This window comes from Ambystoma mexicanum, chromosome 8 (genome assembly GCF_040938575.1).
Source record: "Ambystoma mexicanum isolate Mex_15411 chromosome 8, UKY_AmexF1_1, whole genome shotgun sequence".
Taxonomy (NCBI): domain Eukaryota; kingdom Metazoa; phylum Chordata; class Amphibia; order Caudata; family Ambystomatidae; genus Ambystoma; species Ambystoma mexicanum.
Window position 1 is genome coordinate 730498587 of NC_090929.1, and position 12105 is coordinate 730510691.

The 12105-nt window shown below is 46.8% G+C and overlaps 21 non-coding genes and 18 pseudogenes across 21 annotated transcripts; all 39 read left to right on the plus strand.

Moving 5' to 3' along the window:
* The first annotated feature begins 12 nt into the window (after positions 1 to 12).
* On the plus strand, positions 13 to 121 carry LOC138474438 (5S ribosomal RNA; annotated as a pseudogene).
* A 106-nt stretch (positions 122 to 227) lies between these two features.
* LOC138474227 (5S ribosomal RNA) lies at positions 228 to 336 on the plus strand (annotated as a pseudogene).
* A 463-nt stretch (positions 337 to 799) lies between these two features.
* On the plus strand, positions 800 to 918 carry LOC138477101 (5S ribosomal RNA). Its single transcript, XR_011271092.1, has one exon. It is a non-coding gene; the product is annotated as a 5S ribosomal RNA (ribosomal RNA).
* A 106-nt stretch (positions 919 to 1024) lies between these two features.
* LOC138477113 (5S ribosomal RNA) lies at positions 1025 to 1143 on the plus strand. Its single transcript, XR_011271103.1, has one exon. It is a non-coding gene; the product is annotated as a 5S ribosomal RNA (ribosomal RNA).
* A 106-nt stretch (positions 1144 to 1249) lies between these two features.
* LOC138474439 (5S ribosomal RNA) lies at positions 1250 to 1358 on the plus strand (annotated as a pseudogene).
* A 106-nt stretch (positions 1359 to 1464) lies between these two features.
* On the plus strand, positions 1465 to 1573 carry LOC138474228 (5S ribosomal RNA; annotated as a pseudogene).
* Positions 1574 to 2036: 463 nt separating this feature from the next.
* Positions 2037 to 2155, plus strand: LOC138477838 (5S ribosomal RNA). Its single transcript, XR_011271760.1, has one exon. It is a non-coding gene; the product is annotated as a 5S ribosomal RNA (ribosomal RNA).
* A 106-nt stretch (positions 2156 to 2261) lies between these two features.
* LOC138474441 (5S ribosomal RNA) lies at positions 2262 to 2370 on the plus strand (annotated as a pseudogene).
* Positions 2371 to 2476: 106 nt separating this feature from the next.
* LOC138480250 (5S ribosomal RNA) lies at positions 2477 to 2595 on the plus strand. The gene has a single exon (XR_011273949.1). It is a non-coding gene; the product is annotated as a 5S ribosomal RNA (ribosomal RNA).
* A 106-nt stretch (positions 2596 to 2701) lies between these two features.
* LOC138474442 (5S ribosomal RNA) lies at positions 2702 to 2810 on the plus strand (annotated as a pseudogene).
* Positions 2811 to 2916: 106 nt separating this feature from the next.
* Positions 2917 to 3025, plus strand: LOC138474229 (5S ribosomal RNA; annotated as a pseudogene).
* A 463-nt stretch (positions 3026 to 3488) lies between these two features.
* LOC138478727 (5S ribosomal RNA) lies at positions 3489 to 3607 on the plus strand. The gene has a single exon (XR_011272567.1). It is a non-coding gene; the product is annotated as a 5S ribosomal RNA (ribosomal RNA).
* A 106-nt stretch (positions 3608 to 3713) lies between these two features.
* LOC138479621 (5S ribosomal RNA) lies at positions 3714 to 3832 on the plus strand. Its single transcript, XR_011273379.1, has one exon. It is a non-coding gene; the product is annotated as a 5S ribosomal RNA (ribosomal RNA).
* A 106-nt stretch (positions 3833 to 3938) lies between these two features.
* On the plus strand, positions 3939 to 4057 carry LOC138477125 (5S ribosomal RNA). Its single transcript, XR_011271114.1, has one exon. It is a non-coding gene; the product is annotated as a 5S ribosomal RNA (ribosomal RNA).
* Positions 4058 to 4521: 464 nt separating this feature from the next.
* On the plus strand, positions 4522 to 4630 carry LOC138474408 (5S ribosomal RNA; annotated as a pseudogene).
* A 106-nt stretch (positions 4631 to 4736) lies between these two features.
* LOC138477137 (5S ribosomal RNA) lies at positions 4737 to 4855 on the plus strand. The gene has a single exon (XR_011271125.1). It is a non-coding gene; the product is annotated as a 5S ribosomal RNA (ribosomal RNA).
* Positions 4856 to 5319: 464 nt separating this feature from the next.
* On the plus strand, positions 5320 to 5438 carry LOC138475263 (5S ribosomal RNA). The gene has a single exon (XR_011269424.1). It is a non-coding gene; the product is annotated as a 5S ribosomal RNA (ribosomal RNA).
* Positions 5439 to 5544: 106 nt separating this feature from the next.
* Positions 5545 to 5663, plus strand: LOC138477150 (5S ribosomal RNA). Its single transcript, XR_011271136.1, has one exon. It is a non-coding gene; the product is annotated as a 5S ribosomal RNA (ribosomal RNA).
* Positions 5664 to 5769: 106 nt separating this feature from the next.
* On the plus strand, positions 5770 to 5878 carry LOC138473928 (5S ribosomal RNA; annotated as a pseudogene).
* A 106-nt stretch (positions 5879 to 5984) lies between these two features.
* Positions 5985 to 6103, plus strand: LOC138477163 (5S ribosomal RNA). The gene has a single exon (XR_011271147.1). It is a non-coding gene; the product is annotated as a 5S ribosomal RNA (ribosomal RNA).
* A 453-nt stretch (positions 6104 to 6556) lies between these two features.
* On the plus strand, positions 6557 to 6675 carry LOC138480166 (5S ribosomal RNA). The gene has a single exon (XR_011273874.1). It is a non-coding gene; the product is annotated as a 5S ribosomal RNA (ribosomal RNA).
* A 106-nt stretch (positions 6676 to 6781) lies between these two features.
* LOC138479911 (5S ribosomal RNA) lies at positions 6782 to 6900 on the plus strand. The gene has a single exon (XR_011273642.1). It is a non-coding gene; the product is annotated as a 5S ribosomal RNA (ribosomal RNA).
* A 106-nt stretch (positions 6901 to 7006) lies between these two features.
* On the plus strand, positions 7007 to 7125 carry LOC138474040 (5S ribosomal RNA; annotated as a pseudogene).
* Positions 7126 to 7578: 453 nt separating this feature from the next.
* LOC138479520 (5S ribosomal RNA) lies at positions 7579 to 7697 on the plus strand. Its single transcript, XR_011273287.1, has one exon. It is a non-coding gene; the product is annotated as a 5S ribosomal RNA (ribosomal RNA).
* Positions 7698 to 7803: 106 nt separating this feature from the next.
* LOC138479524 (5S ribosomal RNA) lies at positions 7804 to 7922 on the plus strand. The gene has a single exon (XR_011273291.1). It is a non-coding gene; the product is annotated as a 5S ribosomal RNA (ribosomal RNA).
* A 106-nt stretch (positions 7923 to 8028) lies between these two features.
* LOC138474230 (5S ribosomal RNA) lies at positions 8029 to 8137 on the plus strand (annotated as a pseudogene).
* Positions 8138 to 8243: 106 nt separating this feature from the next.
* On the plus strand, positions 8244 to 8362 carry LOC138478883 (5S ribosomal RNA). Its single transcript, XR_011272708.1, has one exon. It is a non-coding gene; the product is annotated as a 5S ribosomal RNA (ribosomal RNA).
* A 106-nt stretch (positions 8363 to 8468) lies between these two features.
* On the plus strand, positions 8469 to 8587 carry LOC138475050 (5S ribosomal RNA). The gene has a single exon (XR_011269244.1). It is a non-coding gene; the product is annotated as a 5S ribosomal RNA (ribosomal RNA).
* Positions 8588 to 8693: 106 nt separating this feature from the next.
* LOC138474376 (5S ribosomal RNA) lies at positions 8694 to 8802 on the plus strand (annotated as a pseudogene).
* A 107-nt stretch (positions 8803 to 8909) lies between these two features.
* Positions 8910 to 9028, plus strand: LOC138474340 (5S ribosomal RNA; annotated as a pseudogene).
* Positions 9029 to 9481: 453 nt separating this feature from the next.
* On the plus strand, positions 9482 to 9590 carry LOC138474368 (5S ribosomal RNA; annotated as a pseudogene).
* Positions 9591 to 9696: 106 nt separating this feature from the next.
* On the plus strand, positions 9697 to 9805 carry LOC138474654 (5S ribosomal RNA; annotated as a pseudogene).
* Positions 9806 to 10258: 453 nt separating this feature from the next.
* On the plus strand, positions 10259 to 10377 carry LOC138477175 (5S ribosomal RNA). Its single transcript, XR_011271158.1, has one exon. It is a non-coding gene; the product is annotated as a 5S ribosomal RNA (ribosomal RNA).
* Positions 10378 to 10483: 106 nt separating this feature from the next.
* Positions 10484 to 10592, plus strand: LOC138474232 (5S ribosomal RNA; annotated as a pseudogene).
* A 471-nt stretch (positions 10593 to 11063) lies between these two features.
* On the plus strand, positions 11064 to 11182 carry LOC138476245 (5S ribosomal RNA). Its single transcript, XR_011270314.1, has one exon. It is a non-coding gene; the product is annotated as a 5S ribosomal RNA (ribosomal RNA).
* Positions 11183 to 11288: 106 nt separating this feature from the next.
* LOC138479224 (5S ribosomal RNA) lies at positions 11289 to 11407 on the plus strand. The gene has a single exon (XR_011273018.1). It is a non-coding gene; the product is annotated as a 5S ribosomal RNA (ribosomal RNA).
* A 106-nt stretch (positions 11408 to 11513) lies between these two features.
* LOC138480251 (5S ribosomal RNA) lies at positions 11514 to 11632 on the plus strand. Its single transcript, XR_011273950.1, has one exon. It is a non-coding gene; the product is annotated as a 5S ribosomal RNA (ribosomal RNA).
* A 106-nt stretch (positions 11633 to 11738) lies between these two features.
* On the plus strand, positions 11739 to 11847 carry LOC138474443 (5S ribosomal RNA; annotated as a pseudogene).
* A 106-nt stretch (positions 11848 to 11953) lies between these two features.
* On the plus strand, positions 11954 to 12062 carry LOC138474233 (5S ribosomal RNA; annotated as a pseudogene).
* The last annotated feature ends 43 nt before the right edge of the window (positions 12063 to 12105 follow it).

Genomic DNA, 12105 nt, shown 5'->3' on the forward strand with positions numbered 1-12105 from the left:
ACTAGGACCAGAGCCTACGGCCACACCACACTGAATGCGTCTGATCTCGGAAGCTAAGCAGTGTCGGGCCTAGTTAGTACCTGGATGGGAGACCGCCTGGGAATACCAGGTGCTGTAGGCTTTTTTGTGCTCCAAGTTCAGGAAGTGAGCCATTTCTCAATTGCCTTTCAAAACTGCAAGGTCTAGCCGACTAGATGCTTAAAAGTACAAAACTCACTAGGCCCAGAGCCTACGGCCACACCACACTGAATGCGCCTGATCTCGGAAGCTAAGCAGTGTCGGGCCTAGTTAGTACCTGGATGGGAGACCGCCTGGGAATACCAGGTGCTGTAGGCTATTTTGTGCTCCATGATTAGTAATTGCACAACTTCTCAATTACTTTTCAAATTTGGTATGTTTCCAAAATAATTTTATCCCGTTTTATAGCGGAAATGTTGGACAACATTATGAGGGCTGGAGCTACCTATTTACATATAATTAGCATACAGGTAGTGTGTTCATGGGTAATAAATCGACTTTCACATGTAATGCAGTACAGAGAATATTGAGTCCTTCAAGAGGCATGAAAGAAAGCCGTTATTGTGTTGATTGTTCTCTCCACCTCCCTGCAACAGAAACAGGATGGATGGATTAAAGTTATCCTACCAGACATAGGAGTCCTGAATGGGCCCACCAGTCTTATATATCTCGCCTGATCGAGCCTGATCGAGCGATGAGCGTGGTATCATGTTGCAAGTGGCTGCATGGCTTAGCTTACTAAATGCAAATGCATAAGAGTAATATTCTTAACATTTCTAGAGCCTACGGCCACACCACACTGAATGCGCCCGATCTCGTCTGATCTCGGAAGCTAAGCAGTGTCGGGCCTAGTTAGTACCTGGATGGGAGACCGCCTGGGAATACCAGGTGCTGTAGGCTTTTTTGTGCTCCAAGTTCAGGAAGTGAGCCATTTCTCAATTGCCTTTCAAAACTGCAAGGTCTAGCCGACTAGATGCTTAAAAGTACAAAACTCACTAGGCCCAGAGCCTACGGCCACACCACACTGAATGCGCCCGATCTCGTCTGATCTCGGAAGCTAAGCAGTGTCGGGCCTAGTTAGTACCTGGATGGGAGACCGCCTGGGAATACCAGGTGCTGTAGGCTTTTTTGTGCTCCAAGTTCAGGAAGTGAGCCATTTCTCAATTGCCTTTCAAAACTGCAAGGTCTAGCCGACTAGATGCTTAAAAGTACAAAACTCACTAGGACCAGAGCCTACGGCCACACCACACTGAATGCGTCTGATCTCGGAAGCTAAGCAGTGTCGGGCCTAGTTAGTACCTGGATGGGAGACCGCCTGGGAATACCAGGTGCTGTAGGCTTTTTTGTGCTCCAAGTTCAGGAAGTGAGCCATTTCTCAATTGCCTTTCAAAACTGCAAGGTATAGCCGACTAGATGCTTAAAAGTACAAAACTCACTAGGCCCAGAGCCTACGGCCACACCACACTGAATGCGCCTGATCTCGGAAGCTAAGCAGTGTCGGGCCTAGTTAGTACCTGGATGGGAGACCGCCTGGGAATACCAGGTGCTGTAGGCTATTTTGTGCTCCATGATTAGTAATTGCACAACTTCTCAATTACTTTTCAAATTTGGTATGTTTCCAAAATAATTTTATCCCGTTTTATAGCGGAAATGTTGGACAACATTATGAGGGCTGGAGCTACCTATTTACATATAATTAGCATACAGGTAGTGTGTTCATGGGTAATAAATCGACTTTCACATGTAATGCAGTACAGAGAATATTGAGTCCTTCAAGAGGCATGAAAGAAAGCCGTTATTGTGTTGATTGTTCTCTCCACCTCCCTGCAACAGAAACAGGATGGATGGATTAAAGTTATCCTACCAGACATAGGAGTCCTGAATGGGCCCACCAGTCTTATATATCTCGCCTGATCGAGCCTGATCGAGCGATGAGCGTGGTATCATGTTGCAAGTGGCTGCATGGCTTAGCTTACTAAATGCAAATGCATAAGAGTAATATTCTTAGCATTTCTAGAGCCTATGGCCACACCACACTGAATGCGCCCGATCTCGTCTGATCTCGGAAGCTAAGCAGTGTCGGGCCTAGTTAGTACCTGGATGGGAGACCGCCTGGGAATACCAGGTGCTGTAGGCTTTTTTGTGCTCCAAGTTCAGGAAGTGAGCCATTTCTCAATTGCCTTTCAAAACTGCAAGGTCTAGCCGACTAGATGCTTAAAAGTACAAAACTCACTAGGCCCAGAGCCTACGGCCACACCACACTGAATGCGTCTGATCTCGGAAGCTAAGCAGTGTCGGGCCTAGTTAGTACCTGGATGGGAGACCGCCTGGGAATACCAGGTGCTGTAGGCTTTTTTGTGCTCCAAGTTCAGGAAGTGAGCCATTTCTCAATTGCCTTTCAAAACTGCAAGGTCTAGCCGACTAGATGCTTAAAAGTACAAAACTCACTAGGACCAGAGCCTACGGCCACACCACACTGAATGCGCCCGATCTCGTCTGATCTCGGAAGCTAAGCAGTGTCGGGCCTAGTTAGTACCTGGATGGGAGACAGCCTGGGAATAACAGGTGCTGTAGGCTTTTTTGTGCTCCAAGTTCAGGAAGTGAGCCATTTCTCAATTGCCTTTCAAAACTGCAAGGTCTAGCCGACTAGATGCTTAAAAGTACAAAACTCACTAGGACCAGAGCCTACGGCCACACCACACTGAATGCGTCTGATCTCGGAAGCTAAGCAGTGTCGGGCCTAGTTAGTACCTGGATGGGAGACCGCCTGGGAATACCAGGTGCTGTAGGCTTTTTTGTGCTCCAAGTTCAGGAAGTGAGCCATTTCTCAATTGCCTTTCAAAACTGCAAGGTCTAGCCGACTAGATGCTTAAAAGTACAAAACTCACTAGGCCCAGAGCCTACGGCCACACCACACTGAATGCGCCTGATCTCGGAAGCTAAGCAGTGTCGGGCCTAGTTAGTACCTGGATGGGAGACCGCCTGGGAATACCAGGTGCTGTAGGCTATTTTGTGCTCCATGATTAGTAATTGCACAACTTCTCAATTACTTTTCAAATTTGGTATGTTTCCAAAATAATTTTATCCCATTTTATAGCGGAAATGTTGGACAACATTATGAGGGCTGGAGCTACCTATTTACATATAATTAGCATACAGGTAGTGTGTTCATGGGTAATAAATCGACTTTCACATGTAATGCAGTACAGAGAATATTGAGTCCTTCAAGAGGCATGAAAGAAAGCCGTTATTGTGTTGATTGTTCTCTCCACCTCCCTGCAACAGAAACAGGATGGATGGATTAAAGTTATCCTACCAGACATAGGAGTCCTGAATGGGCCCACCAGTCTTATATATCTCGCCTGATCGAGCCTGATCGAGCGATGAGCGTGGTATCATGTTGCAAGTGGCTGCATGGCTTAGCTTACTAAATGCAAATGCATAAGAGTAATATTCTTAGCATTTCTAGAGCCTACGGCCACACCACACTGAATGTGCCCGATCTCGTCTGATCTCGGAAGCTAAGCAGTGTCGGGCCTAGTTAGTACCTGGATGGGAGACCGCCTGGGAGTACCAGGTGCTGTAGGCTTTTTTGTGCTCCAAGTTCAGGAAGTGAGCCATTTCTCAATTGCCTTTCAAAACTGCAAGGTCTAGCCGACTAGATGCTTAAAAGTACAAAACTCACTAGGCCCAGAGCCTACGGCCACACCACACTGAATGCGCCCGATCTCGTCTGATCTCGGAAGCTAAGCAGTGTCGGGCCTAGTTAGTACCTGGATGGGAGACCGCCTGGGAATACCAGTTGCTGTAGGCTTTTTTGTGCTCCAAGTTCAGGAAGTGAGCCATTTCTCAATTGCCTTTCAAAACTGCAAGGTCTAGCCGACTAGATGCTTAAAAGTACAAAACTCACTAGGCCCAGAGCCTACGGCCACACCACACTGAATGCGCCCGATCTCGTCTGATCTCGGAAGCTAAGCAGTGTCGGGCCTAGTTAGTACCTGGATGGGAGACCGCCTGGGAATACCAGGTGCTGTAGGCTATTTTGTGCTCCATGATTAGTAATTGCACAACTTCTCAATTACTTTTCAAATTTGGTATGTTTCCAAAATAATTTTATCCCGTTTTATAGCGGAAATGTTGGACAACATTATGAGGGCTGGAGCTACCTATTTACATATAATTAGCATACAGGTAGTGTGTTCATGGGTAATAAATCGACTTTCACATGTAATGCAGTACAGAGAATATTGAGTCCTTCAAGAGGCATGAAAGAAAGCCGTTATTGTGTTGATTGTTCTCTCCACCTCCCTGCAACAGAAACAGGATGGATGGATTAAAGTTATCCTACCAGACATAGGAGTCCTGAATGGGCCCACCAGTCTTATATATCTCGCCTGATCGAGCCCTGATCGAGCGATGAGCGTGGTATCATGTTGCAAGTGGCTGCATGGCTTAGCTTACTAAATGCAAATGCATAAGAGTAATATTCTTAGCATTACTAGAGCCTACGGCCACACCACACTGAATGCGCCTGATCTCGGAAGCTAAGCAGTGTCGGGCCTAGTTAGTACCTGGATGGGAGACTGCCTGGGAATACCAGGTGCTGTAGGCTTTTTTGTGCTCCAAGTTCAGGAAGTGAGCCATTTCTCAATTGCCTTTCAAAACTGCAAGGTCTAGCCGACTAGATGCTTAAAAGTACAAAACTCACTAGGCCCAGAGCCTACGGCCACACCACACTGAATGCGCCCGATCTCGTCTGATCTCGGAAGCTAAGCAGTGTCGGGCCTAGTTAGTACCTGGATGGGAGACCGCCTGGGAATACCAGGTGCTGTAGGCTATTTTGTGCTCCATGATTAGTAATTGCGCAACTTCTCAATTACTTTTCAAATTTGGTATGTTTCCAAAATAATTTTATCCCGTTTTATAGCGGAAATGTTGGACAACATTATGAGGGCTGGAGCTACCTATTTACATATAATTAGCATACAGGTAGTGTGTTCATGGGTAATAAATCGACTTTCACATGTAATGCAGTACAGAGAATATTGAGTCCTTCAAGAGGCATGAAAGAAAGCCGTTATTGTGTTGATTGTTCTCTCCACCTCCCTGCAACAGAAACAGGATGGATGGATTAAAGTTATCCTACCAGACATAGGAGTCCTGAATGGGCCCACCAGTCTTATATATCTCGCCTGATCGAGCGCTGATCGAGCGATGAGCGTGGTATCATGTTGCAAGTGGCTGCATGGCTTAGCTTACTAAATGCAAATGCATAAGAGTAATATTCTTAGCATTACTCGAGCCTACGGCCACACCACACTGAATGCGCCCGATCTCGTCTGATCTCGGAAGCTAAGCAGTGTTGGGCCTAGTTAGTACCTGGATGGGAGACCGCCTGGGAATACCAGGTGCTGTAGGCTTTTTTGTGCTCCAAGTTCAGGAAGTGAGCCATTTCTCAATTGCCTTTCAAAACTGCAAGGTCTAGCCGACTAGATGCTTAAAAGTACAAAACTCACTAGGCCCAGAGCCTACGGCCACACCACACTGAATGCGCCCGATCTCGTCTGATCTCGGAAGCTAAGCAGTGTCGGGCCTAGTTAGTACCTGGATGGGAGACCGCCTGGGAATACCAGGTGCTGTAGGCTTTTTTGTGCTCCAAGTTCAGGAAGTGAGCCATTTCTCAATTGCCTTTCAAAACTGCAAGGTCTAGCCGACTAGATGCTTAAAAGTACAAAACTCACTAGGACCAGAGCCTACGGCCACACCACACTGAATGCGCCCGATCTCGGAAGCTAAGCAGTGTCGGGCCTAGTTAGTACCTGGATGGGAGACCGCCTGGGAATACCAGGTGCTGTAGGCTTTTTTGTGCTCCAAGTTCAGGAAGTGAGCCATTTCTCAATTGCCTTTCAAAACTGCAAGGTCTAGCCGACTAGATGCTTAAAAGTACAAAACTCACTAGGCCCAGAGCCTACGGCCACACCACACTGAATGCGCCCGATCTCGTCTGATCTCGGAAGCTAAGCAGTGTCGGGCCTAGTTAGTACCTGGATGGGAGACCGCCTGGGAATACCAGGTGCTGTAGGCTATTTTGTGCTCCATGATTAGTAATTGCACAACTTCTCAATTACTTTTCAAATTTGGTATGTTTCCAAAATAATTTTATCCCGTTTTATAGCGGAAATGTTGGACAACATTATGAGGGCTGGAGCTACCTATTTACATATAATTAGCATACAGGTAGTGTGTTCATGGGTAATAAATCGACTTTCACATGTAATGCAGTACAGAGAATATTGAGTCCTTCAAGAGGCTTGAAAGAAAGCCATTATTGTGTTGATTGTTCTCTCCACCTCCCTGCAACAGAAACAGGATGGATGGATTAAAGTTATCCTACCAGACATAGGAGTCCTGAATGGGCCCACCAGTCTTATATATCTCGCCTGATCGAGCGATGAGCGTGGTATCATGTTGCAAGTGGCTGCATGGCTTAGCTTACTAAATGCAAATGCATAAGAGTAATATTCTTAGCATTTCTAGAGCCTACGGCCACACCACACTGAATGTGCCTGATCTCGTCTGATCTCGGAAGGTAAACAGTGTCGGGCCTAGTTAGTACCTGGATGGGAGACCGCCTGGGAATACCAGGTGCTGTAGGCTTTTTTGTGCTCCAAGTTCAGGAAGTGAGCCATTTCTCAATTGCCTTTCAAAACTGCAAGGTCTAGCCGACTAGATGCTTAAAAGTACAAAACTCACTAGGTCCAGAGCCTACGGCCACACCACACTTAATGCGCCCGATCTCGTCTGATCTCGGAAGCTAAGCAGTGTCAGGCCTAGTTAGTACCTGGGTGGGAGACCGCCTGGGAATACCAGGTGCTGTAGGCTTTTTTGTGCTCCAAGTTCAGGAAGTGAGCCATTTCTCAATTGCCTTTCAAAACTGCAAGGTCTAGCCGACTAGATGCTTAAAAGTACAAAACTCACTAGGTCCAGAGCCTATGGCCACACCACACTGAATGTGCCAGATCTCTTCTGATCTCGGAAGCTAAGCAATGTCGGGCCTAGTAAGTACCTGGATGGGAGACCGCCTGGGAATACCAGGTGCTTTAGGCTATTTTGTGCTCCATGATTAGTAATTGCGCAACTTCTCAATTACTTTTCAAATTTGGTATGTTTCCAAAATAATTGTATCCCGTTTTATAGCGGAAATGTTGGACAACATTATGAGGGCTGGAGCTACCTATTTACATATAATTAGCAAAAAGGTAGTGTGTTCATGGGTAATAAATCGACTTTCACATGTAATGCAGTACAGAGAATATTGAGTCCTTCAAGAGGCTTGAAAGAAAGCCATTATTGTGTTGATTGTTCTCTCCACCTCCCTGCAACAGAAACAGGATGGATGGATTAAAGTTATCCTACCAGACATAGGAGTCCTGAATGGGCCCACCAGTCTTATATATCTCGCCTGATCGAGCGATGAGCGTGGTATCATGTTGCAAGTGGCTGCATGGCTTAGCTTACTAAATGCAAATGCATAAGAGTAATATTCTTAGCATTTCTAGAGCCTACGGCCACACCACACTGAATGCGCCCGATCTCGTCTGATCTTGGAAGCTAAGCAGTGTTGGGCCTAGTTAGTACCTGGATGGGAGACTGCCTGGGAATACCAGGTGCTGTAGGCTTTTTTGTACTCCAAGTTCAGGAAGTGAGCCATTTCTCAATTGCCTTTCAAAACTGCAAGGTCTAGCCGACTAGATGCTTAAAAGTACAAAACTCACTAGGCCCAGAGCCTACGGCCACACCACACTGAATGCGCCCGATCTCGTCTGATCTCAGAAGCTAAGCAGTGTCGGGCCTAGTTAGTACCTCGATGGGAGACCGCCTGGGAATACCAGGTGCTGTAGGCTTTTTTGTGCTCCAAGTTCAGGAAGTGAGCCATTTCTCAATTGCCTTTCAAAACTGCAAGGTCTAGCTGACTAGATGCTTAAAAGTACAAAACGCACTAGGCCCAGAGCCTACGGCCACACCACACTGAATGCGCCTGATCTCGGAAGCTAAGCAGTGTCGGGCCTAGTTAGTACCTGGATGGGAGACCGCCTGGGAATACCAGGTGCTGTAGGCTTTTTTGTGCTCCAAGTTCAGGAAGTGAGCCATTTCTCAATTGCCTTTCAAAACTGCAAGGTGTAGCCGACTAGATGCTTGAAAGTACAAAACTCACTAGGCCCAGAGCCTACGGCCACACCACACTGAATGCGCCCGATCTCGTCTGATCTCGGAAGCTAAGCAGTGTCAGGCCTAGTTAGTACCTGGATGGGAGACCGCCTGGGAATACCAGGTGCTGTAGGCTTTTTTGTGCTCCAAGTTCAGGAAGTGAGCCATTTCTCAATTGCCTTTCAAAACTGCAAGGTCTACCCGACTAGATGCTTAAAAGTACAAAACTCACTAGGCCCAGAGCCTACGGCCACACCACACTGAATGCGCCCGATCTCATCTGATCTCGGAAGCTAAGCAGTGTCGGGCCTAGTTAGTACCTGGATGGGAGACCGCCTGGGAATACCAGGTGCTGTAGGCTTTTTTGTGCTCCAAGTTCAGGAAGTGAGCCATTTCTCAATTGCCTTTCAAAACTGCAAGGTCTAGCCGACTAGATGCTTAAAAGTACAAAACTCACTAGGCCCAGAGCCTACGGCCACACCACACTGAAAGCGTCTGATCTCGGAAGCTAAGCAGTGTCGGGCCTAGTTAGTACCTGGATGGGAGACCGCCTGGGAATACCAGGTGCTGTAGGCTTTTTTTGTGCTCCAAGTTCAGGAAGTGAGCCATTTCTCAATTGCCTTTCAAAACTGCAAGGTCTAGCCAACTAGATGCTTAAAAGTACAAAACTCACTAGGCCCAGAGCCTGCGGCCACACCACACTGAATGCGCTCGATCTCGTCTGATCTCGGAAGCTAAGCAGTGGTGGGCCTAGTTAGTACCTGGTTGGGAGACAGCCTGGGAATACCAGGTGCTCTAGGCTATTTTGTGCTCCATGATTAGTAATTGCGCAACTTCTCAATTACTTTTCAAATTTGGTATGTTTCCAAAATAATTGTATCCCGTTTTATAGCGGAAATGTTGGACAACATTATGAGGGCTGGAGCTACCTATTTACATATAATTAGCATACAGGTAGTGTGTTCATGGGTAATAAATCTACTTTCACGTGTAATGCAGTACAGAGAATATTGAGTCATTCAAGAGGCTTGAAAGAAAGCCATTATTGTGTTGATTGTTCTCTCCACCTCCCTGCAACAGAAACAGGATGGATGGATTAAAGTTATCCTACCAGACATAGGAGTCCTGAATGGGCCCACCAGTCTTATATATCTCGCCTGATCGAGCGATGAGCGTGGTGTCATGTTGCAAGTGGCAGCATGGCTTAGCTTACTAAATGCAAATGCATAAGAGTAATATTCTTAGCATTTCTAGAGCCTACGGCCACACCACACTGAATGCGCCTGATCTCGGAAGCTAAGCAGTGTTGGGCCTAGTTAGTACCTGGATGGGAGACTGCCTGGGAATACCAGGTGCTGTAGGCTTTTTTGTGCTCCAAGTTCAGGAAGTGAGCCATTTCTCAATTGCCTTTCAAAACTGCAAGGTCTAGCCGACTAGATGCTTAAAAGTACAAAACTCACTAGGCCCAGAACCTACAGCCACACCACACTGAATGCGCCTGATCTCGGAAGCTAAGCGGTGTCGGGCCTAGTTAGTACCTGGATGGGAGACCGCCTGGGAATACCAGGTGCTGTAGGCTATTTTGTGCTCCATGATTAGTAATTGCACAACTTCTCAATTACTTTTCAAATTTGGTATGTTTCCAAAATAATTTTATCCCGTTTTATAGCGGAAATGTTGGACAACATTATGAGGGCTGGAGCTACCTATTTACATATAATTAGCATACAGGTAGTGTGTTCATGGGTAATAAATCGACTTTCACATGTAATGCAGTACAGAGAATATTGAGTCCTTCAAGAGGCATGAAAGAAAGCCGTTATTGTGTTGATTGTTCTCTCCACCTCCCTGCAACAGAAACAGGATGGATGGATTAAAGTTATCCTACCAGACATAGGAGTCCTGAATGGGCCCACCAGTCTTATATATCGAGCCTGATCGAGCGATGAGCGTGGTATCATGTTGCAAGTGGCTGCATGGCTTAGCTTACTAAATGCAAATGCATAAGAGTAATATTCTTAGCATTTCTAGAGCCTACGGCCACACCACACTGAATGCGCCCGATCTCGTCTGATCTCGGAAGCTAAGCAGTGTCGGGCCTAGTTAGTACCTGGATGGGAGACCGCCTGGGAATACCAGGTGCTGTAGGCTTTTTTGTGCTCCAAGTTCAGGAAGTGAGCCATTTCTCAATTGCCTTTCAAAACTGCAAGGTCTAGCCGACTAGATGCTTAAAAGTACAAAACTCACTAGGCCCAGAGCCTACGGCCACACCACACTGAATGCGCCTGATCTCGGAAGCTAAGCAGTGTCGGGCCTAGTTAGTACCTGGATGGGAGACCGCCTGGGAATACCAGGTGCTGTAGGCTATTTTGTGCTCCATGATTAGTAATTGCACAACTTCTCAATTACTTTTCAAATTTGGTATGTTTCCAAAATAATTTTATCCCGTTTTATAGCGGAAATGTTGGACAACATTATGAGGGCTGGAGCTACCTATTTACATATAATTAGCATACAGGTAGTGTGTTCATGGGTAATAAATCGACTTTCACATGTAATGCAGTACAGAGAATATTGAGTCCTTCAAGAGGCATGAAAGAAAGCCGTTATTGTGTTGATTGTTCTCTCCACCTCCCTGCAACAGAAACAGGATGGATGGATTAAAGTTATCCTACCAGACATAGGAGTCCTGAATGGGCCCACCAGTCTTATATATCTCGCCTGATCGAGCGATCGAGCCTGATCGAGCGATGAGCGTGGTATCATGTTGCAAGTGGCTGCATGGCTTAGCTTACTAAATGCAAATGCATAAGAGTAATATTCTTAGCATTTCTAGAGCCTACGGCCACACCACACTGAATGCGCCCGATCTCGTCTGATCTCGGAAGCTAAGCAGTGTCGGGCCTAGTTAGTACCTGGATGGGAGACCTCCTGGGAATACCAGGTGCTGTAGGCTTTTTTGTGCTCCAAGTTCAGGAAGTGAGCCATTTCTCAATTGCCTTTCAAAACTGCAAGGTCTAGCCGACTAGATGCTTAAAAGTACAAAACTCACTAGGCCCAGAGCCTACGGCCACACCACACTGAATGCGCCCGATCTCGTCTGATCTCGGAAGCTAAGCAGTGTCGGGCCTAGTTAGTACCTGGATGGGAGACCGCCTGGGAATACCATGTGCTGTAGGCTTTTTTGTGCTCCAAGTTCAGGAAGTGAGCCATTTCTCAATTGCCTTTCAAAACTGAAAGGTCTAGCCGACTAGATGCTTAAAAGTACAAAACTCACTAGGACCAGAGCCTACGGCCACACCACACTGAATGCGCCCGATCTCGTCTGATCTCGGAAGCTAAGCAGTGTCGGGCCTAGTTAGTACCTGGATGGGAGACAGCCTGGGAATAACAGGTGCTGTAGGCTTTTTTGTGCTCCAAGTTCAGGAAGTGAGCCATTTCTCAATTGCCTTTCAAAACTGCAAGGTCTAGCCGACTAGATGCTTAAAAGTACAAAACTCACTAGGACCAGAGCCTACGGCCACACCACACTGAATGCGTCTGATCTCGGAAGCTAAGCAGTGTCGGGCCTAGTTAGTACCTGGATGGGAGACCGCCTGGGAATACCAGGTGCTGTAGGCTTTTTTGTGCTCCAAGTTCAGGAAGTGAGCCATTTCTCAATTGCCTTTCAAAACTGCAAGGTCTAGCCGACTAGATGCTTAAAAGTACAAAACTCACTAGGCCCAGAGCCTACGGCCACACCACACTGAATGCGCCTGATCTCGGAAGCTAAGCAGTGTCGGGCCTAGTTAGTACCTGGATGGGAGACCGCCTGGGAATACCAGGTGCTGTAGGCTATTTTGTGCTCCATGATTAGTAATTGCACAACTTCTCAATTAC